Source organism: Dreissena polymorpha, chromosome 7, assembly GCF_020536995.1.
Source record: "Dreissena polymorpha isolate Duluth1 chromosome 7, UMN_Dpol_1.0, whole genome shotgun sequence".
Taxonomy (NCBI): domain Eukaryota; kingdom Metazoa; phylum Mollusca; class Bivalvia; order Myida; family Dreissenidae; genus Dreissena; species Dreissena polymorpha.
The window spans coordinates 86,310,533-86,324,684 of NC_068361.1; the positions used below are offsets into that span (position 1 = coordinate 86,310,533).

General features: G+C 35.6%; 1 protein-coding gene and 2 long non-coding RNA genes across 3 annotated transcripts in view; 2 read left to right on the forward strand and 1 right to left on the reverse strand.

The window, feature by feature from the left end:
- Window positions 1–14,152, reverse strand: part of LOC127837590 (uncharacterized) — a 208,137-nt gene that overhangs the window by 52,167 nt on the left and 141,818 nt on the right. The window lies entirely within an intron of this gene.
- Window positions 1–14,152, forward strand: part of LOC127837618 (uncharacterized) — a 107,741-nt gene that overhangs the window by 16,907 nt on the left and 76,682 nt on the right. The window lies entirely within an intron of this gene.
- On the forward strand, window positions 10,529–12,085 carry LOC127837615 (uncharacterized). Its single transcript, XR_008029370.1, has 3 exons — window positions 10,529–11,591; window positions 11,791–11,874; window positions 12,040–12,085. It is a non-coding gene; the product is annotated as an uncharacterized LOC127837615 (long non-coding RNA).

Genomic DNA, 14,152 nt, shown 5'->3' on the forward strand with positions numbered 1-14,152 from the left:
GTTTGCATAGTCTGCAGTAGTCGATTTTGCTGCTGCTTTTTAGATGGTTTGAAATAATCAAATCAATTGCATTGGAAATGTTTGTAGCTGCAGTTGTTACGCACGATGTTAACCTCGGCTCATCAATTGGTACAGATTTAACGTACCTTAGCGCCTTATTGAGACTGTCGATTTTTATCTGAGCTTTGCCGTGCGACGATTTTAGTATCTCTTGTTTTTTTAAATACTCTTCGAAAAAGTCTTCATGCTTCTTTTCAGTTGAAATAGCGTCCTGTTTTGCGTTTCGTTTTGGTTTTTTGACAGTTTGACCGTCAGAATTAGCAATAGCTTTTCGTTTATTCGATGTCGTTGTACTAGTTGAACCTGTTGAGTCGTTGGAACATTGCTGTGATGGCTGAGCCATGAAATTAGCTGCTGCATCGTTTTCTCGCGAACGATATTCTGTTTTAATTTCTTCGTCAGTCATTGTGAGAAGTGAGTACAAAATTGGATGCTTTCGTATCATCTCACTGGGTGTTGAATGCAATGGATGAGTTTCATCATCTACACGAACACCAGCATTGGTAAGCTGTTTGGAGAGCGCCATGTCGCTTTGAAATCTCAAGGAAGAATGATTGTGTTGTGTCAAAAACTAGCTATTTATACCCGTGACCTTAATTTTCCTTTTTTAAGGCCAATATGAGCCTGAAGTCGTGTAAGCATAAAACATTCATTTCAAGCATGTAAAACAAAACACAGATTAGATGTTTAATATGATTTATTCATACTATGTATCAACCAATAATGCCATAGCGTGAGCCAACTTGATATGTGGCGTTTTCATCGTACTGATGTTTGCATTTCAAACAAATAAGTCGCCCAGAATTTTTGTTGTAGACGTATTCCAAATACTTCACTATGCACTTCATACAGCAAAACCCGTGTCCGCACGTCTTGCTTATAACTGTTGGTGGATTGTCTTCATTTTTGCATATTCGGCACGAGTCAACATCGCCACTGTTTTGTAGTTCACTTGAGATGCTTTCTATAGCAAGCGCAATGTTTGAAGATGCCTTTGACAGAAAAGAGCAAACCGTTGGCTCATCGCTTTCTTTGGATTGTACATATTGTAACGATTTTTCAATAAACGCGATCCTAGTACGAGCATCAGCGTGCAGCGATTTTAGTCTCTGTTGTTTCTTCAGATACTGTTCTACAAAGTCAGTCTGCTTGTTTCCAGTTGAAATCGGGTCCTGTTTTGTATTTCGCGAACCTTTAGGTTTTTTGGCAGTTTGGCCGTTATTATTGGCAATAGCTTTGCGTTTATTCGAATCCTTTTTACTAGTCAAACCTGACGAGTCGTTGGAATTGTTATGTACAAGCTGCGTTAAAAAATCAACAGCTTCTTCGTCTTCTCGGGATTGAAACTGATTGCCAGCTTCTTCGTCTGTCATTTTAAGAAGAGAGTGCACATTTTGACAAGTTTGGTCGAGCTCACTTGGGGTGAGATATAATTGATGACCTACATCATCCAAACATAAACCAACATCGGCACGCTGTTTGGAGACCATTTTGCTTTGCTTACTCAAATGAGAATGATTGAGCTTGTCAAAAGACTGGCTTTTTATCGTACAAGTTTGAGTTATATTTTTTTTTTATTTCGCTGTACATTTCGAAACATGTTGATGCAACAAGATGCTAGATTCCACAATGACTCATATTTAGCATTCAATCCATCGCAATTCGATACGAAATTGTTCGTAAGCTCAACGTTCTACTATAACCCATTTCATTCGGCAGAAAATTGCCCCGGACTAAGCATACGCAAAGTCTCGAAGCAATCGACTTTCGAATTTAGGATGGATCGACCTAATTGTAACATAGTTATTATTGTTATTGATTTTCAAACGGAAACATGCGCAAAGATTTCAGCAAAATGTTTCTAGCACCATTTACGTCTCTGTGTGTGTTATATTTGCACTGATCGCAATAAAATGTTTCACTCTTTTCAAGATTTTCGTTGATTGTTGAACACACTCCACACGTCTTCGAAGTGTATGCTTCATTTTGAACATCCAATATGCATTCTGTGTTCGTAGTTCGGTGAGTAAGCCTTTGGCGAAATCTGTAATGCTGCCAGTATAGCAAATCCCTTTTAGCTCGTTTCGATAAATGTTTTTTCTTTACAAGTGGTGCAACATTGATTTTACCCAGTGCAACATATTTATACTCTTTGACGAGATGTGAGGAAAGCTTTAAGTGGATATCATCAACGAATGTTTTAAGTTTAAAGTGTATTTTCTTTAGGGACACAATGCGTTCCTGTGCTGCTTTTTGCTGCTTTTTGTGTTGCGCTTTAGTCAAATGCATATTGGCATGATCAATTTTATTGTGGAGTTTACTAATCACATACTGCTTGTCTTCTTTAATTCCAACTTGGAAAACACAACAGTCAATAGGGTCATATACTGTAGCAAACGTTCTACCACCAGGATCAATGCCACATACACGTTTCTCTATCGTATCATTTGATGCATTTCTTCGTGTATACTTAGGGTCACAAGGAATATTCATGATAAACATGCCATCAGCACGCTTGACAATGTTAACGTCGTGATCAATAGGAGGTATTTTTGTTATTGATTTAGCCAATTTTAAGAATCGTTCTTTGGGATTAGAACGCTTTTCGAAATTGTCCGGTATCATACAGATGTATCGGTTCTGCATGTTGGTTTCATGTGTGCAAACGTCTTTAGATGAAAGCAATCTTATGTAAAGATTTGGAACCCCAAAAGATCCTTCAATGATATTTGAAATAGGCATTGGTCGTTTTAGTTTTGATTTAAGAGCCTTAGCCGACTTGTAAGATGTACAAAATTTTTTGCATGATGTTCCCTTTACTCTAGTCATTTTGTTGTTGAAGAACCAATCATCGTTTTCCATCCTGTACTGCGGATCCACATCCCTAGCATTTGTTTTGCAAACAATTTTCTGTAGCTCGAATTGGTGTGGTCTTAAACCTTTTTCGTTTACTAACCACAAGCACCAGTTATACGTATAATTTGAAACGCGAAGCATTTCGTTGAGGACTTGTTTTTGATGTTTAGTAGGACGCAGTCCAACCGAGAATGATGTAAGAAATTTATCTGATTGTGTCTTTTGCTGTTTTACACTTGCAGACTGTAACAATTGAATCGCATCGCAATCGGTTTGCTCATGATTTATCAAATCTTTTCTTCTAATATATTCCCACCAATACCACATACTTTTGTGTTTGTGTACGTTTGCAGCATCCCATACAGTTAAATCCTCTCGTTTGCGTTTCATTGCTGTACAATACAAAGCAACACAGGAATTCGTTTGCTTATATACAAATATTTGTAATAATCTGATATCAGGGCAATACGAATGAAACCGTATCCCGACTGAAATGGGTCTAACCTGCTCGACTAACAACATACACATCATATGCATTTAAACATTTTATTTTACAACAAACATCAAACATATGAAAACAGTCAAAACATTTAATCCGTGAAAAGCATTCGCACCCAGCCAGTAACGTCAGCTCGACACATAGCGCAGTCTCCATCGAACATCATCAGGCAGCAGTTTTCACAAAAAGTGTGCCCACACTTTGTCAAGGTACTGTTTTTTTCCTCATCGTAGCATATGGTACACGTTTTCAATGCTCGAATAGCCTCTTCTTTTTCTTCTTGAAGTTTTGTTCTAAGCGAATCCAAAGCCTGCTCTTTTTCAAATAGGAGCTGCGATATTATCCTATCGGTTTCGAGTTCATGCTGCTCTTTTAGCGCGCGTTCGCGTTTAGACCACTCATCCTCGAAGAAACGTTCTTGATCATTAATCAAATGTTCGCTCGCTTCTCGCTGATAAGATGAAGCCTTCTGAATACACGATACCATTTTTTTGCAGACATCGCGACCTTCCTTTGACATAGCGTAGTCGCTGCTGTTCACAAACGCTGTAACCTGACTTCCAAGTCTGTTCAGTTGATAGCCGAACGACTTTAGATCAATTGACGCCGATTGTTCTGGTCGAGTGTATGGCTTTGTAGCATGTCGCTTGCCCTTGCCAGTCGTTTCGCTACTACCACTAGCAGCGTCTGTGTCCTCGAACTTTGGCAGTCGGTTTGCGTATTTCGGCATGATTTCGAGTCAATGTTCTCTCTTGGAGTCTCAAATCAAGAATGATGACAATAGCTGTCCGTGTCGCTTTATATACCCAACGGGCTGGTGCGTTTTCAGTATATAGACAAAGCATAGCGCTTACATACCAAAGTCCTTGATAAAGATGAATAGCAAATTTCTAACGCGTGGCAGATATAGACACTCGTACTTAAGAAAAACGCTGAACAAAGTTGCATGTCTGAGGGATTTTGATAAAACGTACGTTAGCGAGTTGGGTCAGTACCTCAGAAAGACATTTCCCACACTTCGCGACGACTGTCGGTTGTACATAAAGCACGAATTAACAATTCAGAACAGGCGACCCGATTTCGTTATTCATATACCAAATGTTACCCTAATACTACTCGAATACAAAACATCGAATGTTACAACAAAAGTACGCAGAGAATATCTAACTCAAGTACTCGATACGTATCACAAGTTTCGACAAAGCTTATGCGTTAGTGAAAATTCCAGCCATATACGTTTACTTAGCATTTTGCTCATTCGCAATTCTTCATCTCGACAAAATAAAATTGTGTGTGTGAAAAATGAGTTAATACCTAACAGCTGTTATTTGATATGAACTTGTATGAATATTTTTGCGAAATGTACTATGATCAATTTTTAAACGCAACAGTGCAGTGGAGTATTTTTCAAATCACAATATCTCGCTAGTACAACTTTTTGCTGTAATAATTTCACAACGCTAAAATTTCCAATCCAATACTTCATCAAATATCTACCAGCATCGCACGAGAAATTACACCCAGTACAGCGAGGTCATAAAGTGCAAATAATATCGAACGTCATTTCACAGTAAAGTACACAGATAGATGAGTATTTGCGAGAAAGTTTAAATGTAAATTTATCAAAAACCACTGCAGATATTGGGATCAAATTTTGACTATGATATTCAACTTAGAGAGCCTTACATCGATTATTCCGAACGTTTTATTCTTTTGTTGATGCTTTTTTGACAAACATACTAGTTTTTGATCGAAAATAAAGCCTTTATGAAGAAATCTTTTTGCCTTTTCGTTTTGCGATACATTGTTCAAAATGTGTACCGTTGAATATGAAGTGTTTGTGTGGATTAAATAATCACACATTGAAACGCCGATTTATCAGCAGAAAACTGAACTCAACTCTGATATTGTTTTTCTACAACGCACTTAAACTCATGACGTGCAGTAGATCTACGTAATTTCGCTTCATGTAAACAACCTTGGTGCAATATCGTACAACGAGGTTTAAGTGCATTTTCTTTGAAACCACTCAAAATATCAATATGAAATTTTCAGTGCATGACACAGATGGCTATATGCTACAATTACGTACTGATTAGTTTGCCCTGAAATATATGTTTCTATGTTAAATATCTGTCCGAAATCTTGTGTATGAAGAAAACTTTTTTGCCTTTTCGTTTTCATAAACAAAATATGTACCGCTGAATAGGGAATTGTTTTCTGAAGAATTTGGTGTATATCACTTTGTATGTATGTGAAACATTTCGATTGAACACGAGTTAAACGCAACATTGATCGTTTTCTTTAAATCGACATCGCGCAAAAATTCATTACATGTAGTACGTCATTTCGCTTTATGTAAACAACCTTGAGTAAAATATCGTACACCGAGGTTTAAGTCAAATTTCTCCGGAACTGTTCAAGTCATCACTATCAAATTTAAAGTACAATGCCCAGCTTATTGATAGCTACAACTTTTCTATTGATATTTTTGTTCCAACATACATGCTTATGTGATAAAAATCACTTTGAAAACGTTCGCAACTAGAAAACTTTTTCATTCTATCGCTTTTTGAAACAAAACTGATATCAACATGAAGAGCATGTAATTCCACATATTTTGATATGACATGCTTGTATGTCTATTGTATCGCTTGATCAAGACTAGCCGAAAACCATTTTGCATGTAATCATGAATTGACTTTTAAAGCACACATGTACTGTAGCTCGAACGTCATTTCTATCCATGAAAACAACTTTGGCTTGGGTGCAATATCTTACAATGAGGTTTAAGTCAATTTTCTTTGAAACCACTCATAATATCCAGATGAAATGTTCACCACAATATTCTATCATATGATAGCTACAATTTTTGTCTCGCCTATATTGTTCTCACACGACTCATTGTGTCAGATATTCAATTTTGCAAAATTCGCTAAGAAGAAAACTTTTTCGTGTTAAGAGCATTTATCTTCATTTTGGTATGATTTTGTAGGAAATTCAATTCCACGCATTTTGATGTATTACACTTAAACGTCTGTCTAAACACACAAACAATACAGTGCAATAACGATTTCGTACTAAACGCATTTCTGTCTTTAACTTTAGATTTTTACAACGTCGTCTTTTATCCATGTAAACAAACGAAACAAGATGTTAAGTTACATCGGTTTAACTCAATTTGCTCGAAAACGTCTCATGATATTAAGATGAAATTTTCACCATAATATTCTATCATATGATAGCTACATTTTTTGTTTCGCCTATATTGTTCTCACACGACTCATTGTGTCAGATATTCTACTTTGCAAAACTCGCTAACAAGAAAACTTTTTTGCGTTAAGAGCATTCATCTTTAGTTTGGTATGATTCTGTTGGAAATTCAATTCCACGCATTTTGATGTATAACACTTAGCTATATATCATAACACAACAATAAAACAGTCCGATAACGATTTTGTCATAAACGCATTTCTGTCTTTAACTTTAGATTTTTTTTCAACGTCATTGCATTTCTATGCATGTAAACAAGCGGGGAAAGAGTTTAAGTTGCATCGGTTTAACTCATTTTGCTCGATAGCGTCTCTTGATATTTAGATGATTTTTTCACCACAGTATTGCATCATATGATAGCTACAATTTTTGTCTCGCCTATATTGTTCTCACACGACTCATTGTGTCAGATATTCTACTTTGCAAAACTCGCTAACAAGAAAACTTTTTTGCGTTAAGAGCATTCATCTTTAGTTTGGTATGATTCTGTTGGAAATTCAATTCCACGCATTTTGATGTATAACACTTAACTATATATCATAACACAACAATAAAACAGTCCGATAACGATTTCGTACAAAACGCATTTCTGTCTAACTTAAGATTTTTACAACGTCCATTGCATTTCTATGCATGTAAACAAGCGAGGGAAAAGTTTCAGTTACATCGGTTTAACTCAATTCTTTCGCAAACGTCTCATGATATTTAAATGATTTTTTCACCACAGTATTGTATCATATGATAGCTACATTTTTTGTTTCGCCTATATTGTTCTCACACGACTTATTGTATCAGATATTCAACTTTGCAAAATTCGCTAACAAGAAAACTTTTTTGTGTAATGAGCATTTATCGTTATTTTGGTACTAGCTTGTAGGAAATTCGATTCCACGCATTTTTATATATTACACTTTACCGTATGTTTAGACACAACAAAAATACAGTGCGATAACGATTTCGTACTAAACGCATTTCTGTCTTTAACTTTAGATTTTTTACAACGTCATTCATATGCATGTAAACAAGCGAGGGAAAGGAGTTTAAAATGCATCGGTTTAACTCAATTCTTTCGAGAACGCCTCATGATATTCAGATGAAATTTTCACCACAATATTTAACCGCATGATAGCTACAATTTTTGTTTCACCTATATTGTTCTCACACGACTTATTGTATCAGATATTCAACTTTGCAAAATTCGCTAACAAGAAAACTTTTTTGTGTAATGAGCATTTATCGTTATTTTGGTACTAGCTTGTAGGAAATTCGATTCCACGCATTTTTATATATTACACTTTACCGTATGTTTAGACACAACAAAAATACAGTGCGATAACGATTTCGTACTAAACGCATTTCTGTCTTTAACTTTACATTTTGACTCAACGTCGAAAACTCTCTGCGAATAGAACAGTGATTTCGTACAAAGTTTAACTTCGCGTTTCTTCCCAACCATTTGACCGATCAACATAACATTTTCGCATTAATATGAAACACGATAATAGCAACAAGTTTTGTGGGGATCATTTTTTGCTAACATATTCGCATTTGGTAGAAATTCTTAGTTTTTCGCATGAAAATCACTTCGCTGACAAGAAAAAAAATTCCCATTTAAGACAAGTATAAAACAATTGATACCATTCGATAAGGAATTCTGTTCTGCACATTTTGATGTATGATACTCCACAATAGGTCTAATTACAAGAATACTGCTGAGAGAAAACGCATTCGTGCTTATAGAAATTTTGAACTTTAAAGTATCGAGTTAAACCGAACGTCGTTAGATAGCGAATAGTTGATAAAACTGTGTTTGTATCGAAGCGGTTTATTTTAACTGTCACAATAACGCGTGAACGCATTTCGATGAAATTTTCACTACCATAACTAGCAATCAGAGAGGAACAATAAGAGTTTAAATATTTTGCAAGTAGATAAGTGGATATATGTCAAAATTTCTGTTTATTGGTAAAACTTGGGTTGATATGAAGAAAAGATTTTCATTTCGCAATATGATACAGTAATATTTGCATCATGCGATGGGGAATTTATTTCTGTGCATTTTGGTGTAACATACTTGATGTTTTTGTAAAACGCTGCAGTTATACGGGCAGAAAACCATATCACAACAAACACACATTTCATGAATCGTAATTTTGACCCTTCGTTGTCAGTGCAAATCGACGACGTCATTTCAATGAAACTCATCTTTAACTTAAAGGGGTGTTTACATATCGACGATAGAAAATTGTGTTTCTTTGACAGTGGTTTAAGTGCAATATCTATAGAACCAGTTGTCCAAATTCCATAAAATTTTCACCAGATGAACCGAAATTTCGATGCGCTCATACTGGTACTATTTGTGTATACAAAATCGAACGCGCGAGTTATGAAATTTTGATTTTAACGCAAATTTTCTCGATATTTCAAATTTTCAAGAACAATTGTACACATAACCATACTATTTGTATATCATTGTGTAGGCGCCAGTGTGCTGAACATTTTGATATATGTGGTTTGATATTTATTTTCTATATCTTCGTTGTACTAGTACAAATCACAAAACACAGTTGAAAAAATCACAGCGCGATAGTTGCTCTTTAATAAAGTTAGTGCGAAATCATATCGAGCTGCTTTCGTCAGTCGAACGTCATGAAAACATTTGAGTTCTCGGAATTGAAAATAAATATTGAATTGTTCAGGCTATGTAGAAAACTAAATGGGTATACGGGAATATTTTGTGCTGATGTTAAATGTTCAGTTATAAATATTTTGATGGATTACTCACATATTTGATATGATCTAGGATTCTTTCAGAATGATAGGTTAGTAAATCTATGTTTGACTAGTTGTTTTTATATACACGCATTTTCTAGTTTTTACATTTACTCAAAAAATCTGCGTTGGGTACGCCTCATATCAAGATTTGAGACTAGAAGACCCTGGATTTGCTATAAATCGAAGGAAATACTGGATGGATTGTACGGACTCATGCTTATCAATTTTTATGCCCATTCAAGCTGTGAGTGTGAATATTTCGGCTTGTATGGTCATGACAAAATATCATCACAAAGTCAATATTTGTAGGATTTTTGCATGGTAAGTATGATTTTTAGATTTGTCATCAAATACACATTCGATCGTAACTCAAATCATGAAGAATAAACATTTTCCATGTGCTTTTCTGTCATTCTTCGTTTGGTCGTTGAAGGGTTCGGACGTGTTTTTCGAAGCTCTCGCCGTCGTGACCTAATTATAATTTGAACTGCGCGGGTAAAGAACGCTCAGTTGCGACTTGGACATTGACCAATACGGACGTGTTTTTAAAGCGCTCTGAAAAAAGTTTTGACTTTTAAATTTTTTTTACTACGACAGAATCTTAGTTGACTGATGGTCTTTGACAAAGACAGACTTGTTTTTGTGAGCTCTGAAAAAAATTTGACTTTGAAATATTTTTACGATTAAAAAGTTTCAGTTGACTTTTGAACGTTGACGAAGACGGACGTACTTTCGTGAGCTCTGACTATTGATGAAAAGTTTTCGCGTTAAAGAATAGCGACTTGGTACTCAGGTTGTTGAATGACTGGATGACTGTAGTGTTAGGTTATTGTTATGAGATAACAACTTGACTTTGACTTGAGTTGTGAAATGAAATCATACTCTTATGCGATGATAACTTTTGAACGTTTAGTACTGACTGACAACGAATTTTTGTGAGCGTTATATATGAAATGTTTGACTTACATTAATTTTTTTGAACGACTTGACTTCAATTTAAGTTTTGACATCGGACTGATCGGACGTGTTTTTTTAAGCCCTGACTGTTGTGAATAATTTAATTTATGTTGTGGTGTCAAGCGATTGACTGTCAGTTGAGGTTCAGATGTCGAGCTGTGCGGACGTGTTCATCGAGCTGCTGTCTACAAAAAACGTGAGTACAAATTTTTTTCGTTTTACTGTTTACAAGTTGCGTGATGATGTATGATGGTTGTAATGTGTTGGGTAGAAATTACTCAGTGCTGATACAGTGTCGATATGTTGTGATGAGCGATAATAGTGGATGATGGTGGAACAGAATATTCATTGAGCTATTTTGAGGAAGCGAACATATGATGGAAAAATGTTGCAAAAATATTAAATGACAATGTATTGAATCGCTTTTGTTGATATGTATGATATTGATTAAATTGTATTTGCATGCTGTAACATTTCTATTCCATTTCAGGGGGCTGTGGTGAGTATTGTAGTATAAATTTGTTTCAATAAATCATGATGAATGAAAACTGATTTTGATTCGTTTTGTACAGGTTTACTTGTATAGAAGTGTAATGCGTTGGGTAGAAATTAGAATCTACTCAGTACTGATATAGTGTCGATATGTTGTGATTAGCGATGATGGTGTATGATGGTGGAACAGAACATGAGCTACTTTGGGGAAACGAACATATGATTGAAAAAAATTTGCAAACATAGTAGATAAATGATATGATATTGCTTAAATTGTATTTGCATGCTGTAACATTTCTATTTCATTTCAGGGTGCTGTGGTGAGTACTGTAGATTGTAGTGCATATGTATAGAATTCAATAAACGATGATGAATGAAAACTGATTTCGATTCGTTTTGTGTAATTTTAGGTATTTTCACTCTATCACAACTCTGTCGGTTGGTGTTCATGAGTGTGAGACTAATACAGCAATGTTTGAGTAGTACAAAAATGTTTTCGCTTTTGTGGTCGCCAGCTGTCCGTGATCTGTAAAGTGAAAATACACAGAGCTATGAAGCATACAAATGTTTCGAAATTTTATCAATGATTGTATACTATGCATGTTTTGATTTAGTTCGTTTCAGATTTGACATGAGATGAAAACCTGACATGATTTGAACAGAGCTGGGAAACGAAAAGGTAAGTCTGTTTCATTCCACTATGAACACTTGTATTTTGACAAAAGAAGAGATAAAGTGAGTTACTTTATCATCATGGTTTCATTTAGTGAACAGAGGTAAACCTAGCTAGCTTTTCGTGTACTCTATTTTGGATGATGAGTATGTCAGTAACTTTAATTGTACGGCTAGTAAAGTATGAACATGAATGCTTTGTTCAGATTTTCAGATGTGTGCTGGCAGTTCAAGTCTGGCAGCTGGAGTGAACAGTCGTGTTTTCTGGAGCTCCAACAATATGCTAGAAGGTAAGTAACTATGTTTGTTTTGCATTGCATGTTTTTATATGTTTCAGACTTTCAAGCAGAGATGTCATGCTGACTGGAGTTGAGCACAGGGCAGTGACACAGTGAAAGGTAAGTACTTTTGACTGAATGTTTGTTCTATGCATGTTTTGTTTTAATACATTTCAGGAGTGCTTATCCAGTGATGATATGACAGTTGGAGTGAACAGTGGAGTCAAGCAGTCTTGATTTTGGAGCTACTTAACAAGCCTTGAAGGTAAGTTTAGAATTTCTCAATGTTAGTGAATTGAAGTACTGTCAGTTGCTTTTGGACAGTCGAACAGAACAGACGTGGTTGCGAGAGCTCTCATATCTGTTGTGTTAAACTGTTTTTATGATATGTTATGTTTGTTTGTTTGTTTGTGATGTACTATTTTTCAGATGCTGATGGCAGTGATGGGTTTTCAAGCTGACCTGAACAGAAAAGCACTCATATGGTAAGTACAAAATAGTTGTTATATGGGATGTTTTGTGCATGCTTTTATGTTTCAGGTGTACTTGCTGACAGCGACGAAGACGAATCAAGAAGAGGAACATTGTTGAGAAAGTGATTGGGACTTGCAAACAGGGTAAGTGTAACACTTGTGTTTGTTTAATTTGTAACATGCGTGCTTTGCTCTGTTTCAGATTTCACATGCAGAAATTAAACAGGATTTCAACTGCTGAGACACAATTCATCAAAAGTAAGGTAAGTTTTAATTCATTGATTTGAGTTGTACAATGTGTTCTTTACTTTATTTCAGATTCGAGTCACTGGTTTACACATGGAAGAAGATTTCCACGTCTGTTACTCAACTCTACAGAAGCAAGGTAAGTCGATCAAATTTTTGTTTTCATTGACTGCTGTAATGTGATGTTATGCTATTTTTCATGTGTGCTATGCAGAGATGGAGAATTCAATTTTAAGAAAGATTAACTGCTGCAGCTTAGCTCTGCTCTGTGTTGATTTTTGTTCAAAAACGTTTAAAATGTATGTGTGTTTTCAGATGTTTTGTTTCAGTTGATGTCCAGATGGCAAGCAGTACAGACGTGTTTCTTGGAGCTGCCAAACAGTGAGTACAAACGTTTTATATTTTTCAGTTGTTTACTCATAGAAGTCTGTGAAAGATGATAACAAGGGTTGAATCTATCAGCACTTGTGTCTAAAAATGCTGATGTGTGACGGTTTACTGAAAAGGGTAAATGCTAGCCAGTACTTACACTTGAGCAACCGTGGGATGTCGAACTAACTGATGATGTACTATGATGGTGAACACTTACTATGTGTATCAAAATGCTTTTGTTGATATTTACTATAGATGATTTGATATTGGTTAACATTTGTTTGCATGCTGTTAACATTTCTATTTCATTTCAGGGAGCTGTGGTAAGTATTGTAGTATTAATTTGTCTCAATAAACGATGATGAATGAAAACTGATGTCGATTCTTTTTGTACAGTTTTAGGTATTAGCACTCTATACAAAACTCTGTCGGTCGGTGTTTGTGAATGTGAGCTTAATGTTTGAGTAGAACAAAAATGTCTTTACTTTTGTGATCGCCAGTTGTCTGTGATGTAAAGTGGAAAAAACACAGCTATGAAGCATACAATTGTTTCAATATTTTATCAATGATAGTGTGCTATGCATGTTTTGATTTAGTTCGTTTCAGATACGACATGACATGAAGAGTTGACAGTCGAACAGAGCTGAGCAAAGCAGAAAGGTAAGTGTGTTTCATTTTAGTATGAACACTTGTATTTTGTTTTTATATGGTATGTTTTGTGCATGCTATGTTTCAGGTGTACTTGTAGTCAGCGACGAAGACGATTCAAGAAGAGGAACATTGCTGAGAAAGTGAATGGGACTTGCAAACAGGGTAAGTGTTACAATTGTTTGTTTGATTTTTACCATGCATACTTTGCTTTGCTCTGTTTCAGATTTCACATGCAGAAATGGTCTCATAGCAGTGCCAACAGTGAATAAGGATTTCAGCTGCTGTGAAACAACTCAACAGAAAGTAGGTAAGCATTGAATGAATGCACTTGAGTTGTACAATTTGATGTGATGCTTTTCTCTGTTTCAGATTCAAGTTCCTGGTGTAGACAGAGAAATGTGTTTGAAGAAGGAATTCTACTACTGTGATTCAACTCTACAGAAGCAAGGTAAGTAGAAACACAATTTTGGTTTAATTTAACTCATGTGTTTTGCACTGCATGCTATTTTTCAGGTCTCTCATGCAGTGATGCAAAAGAAGAAGATTTC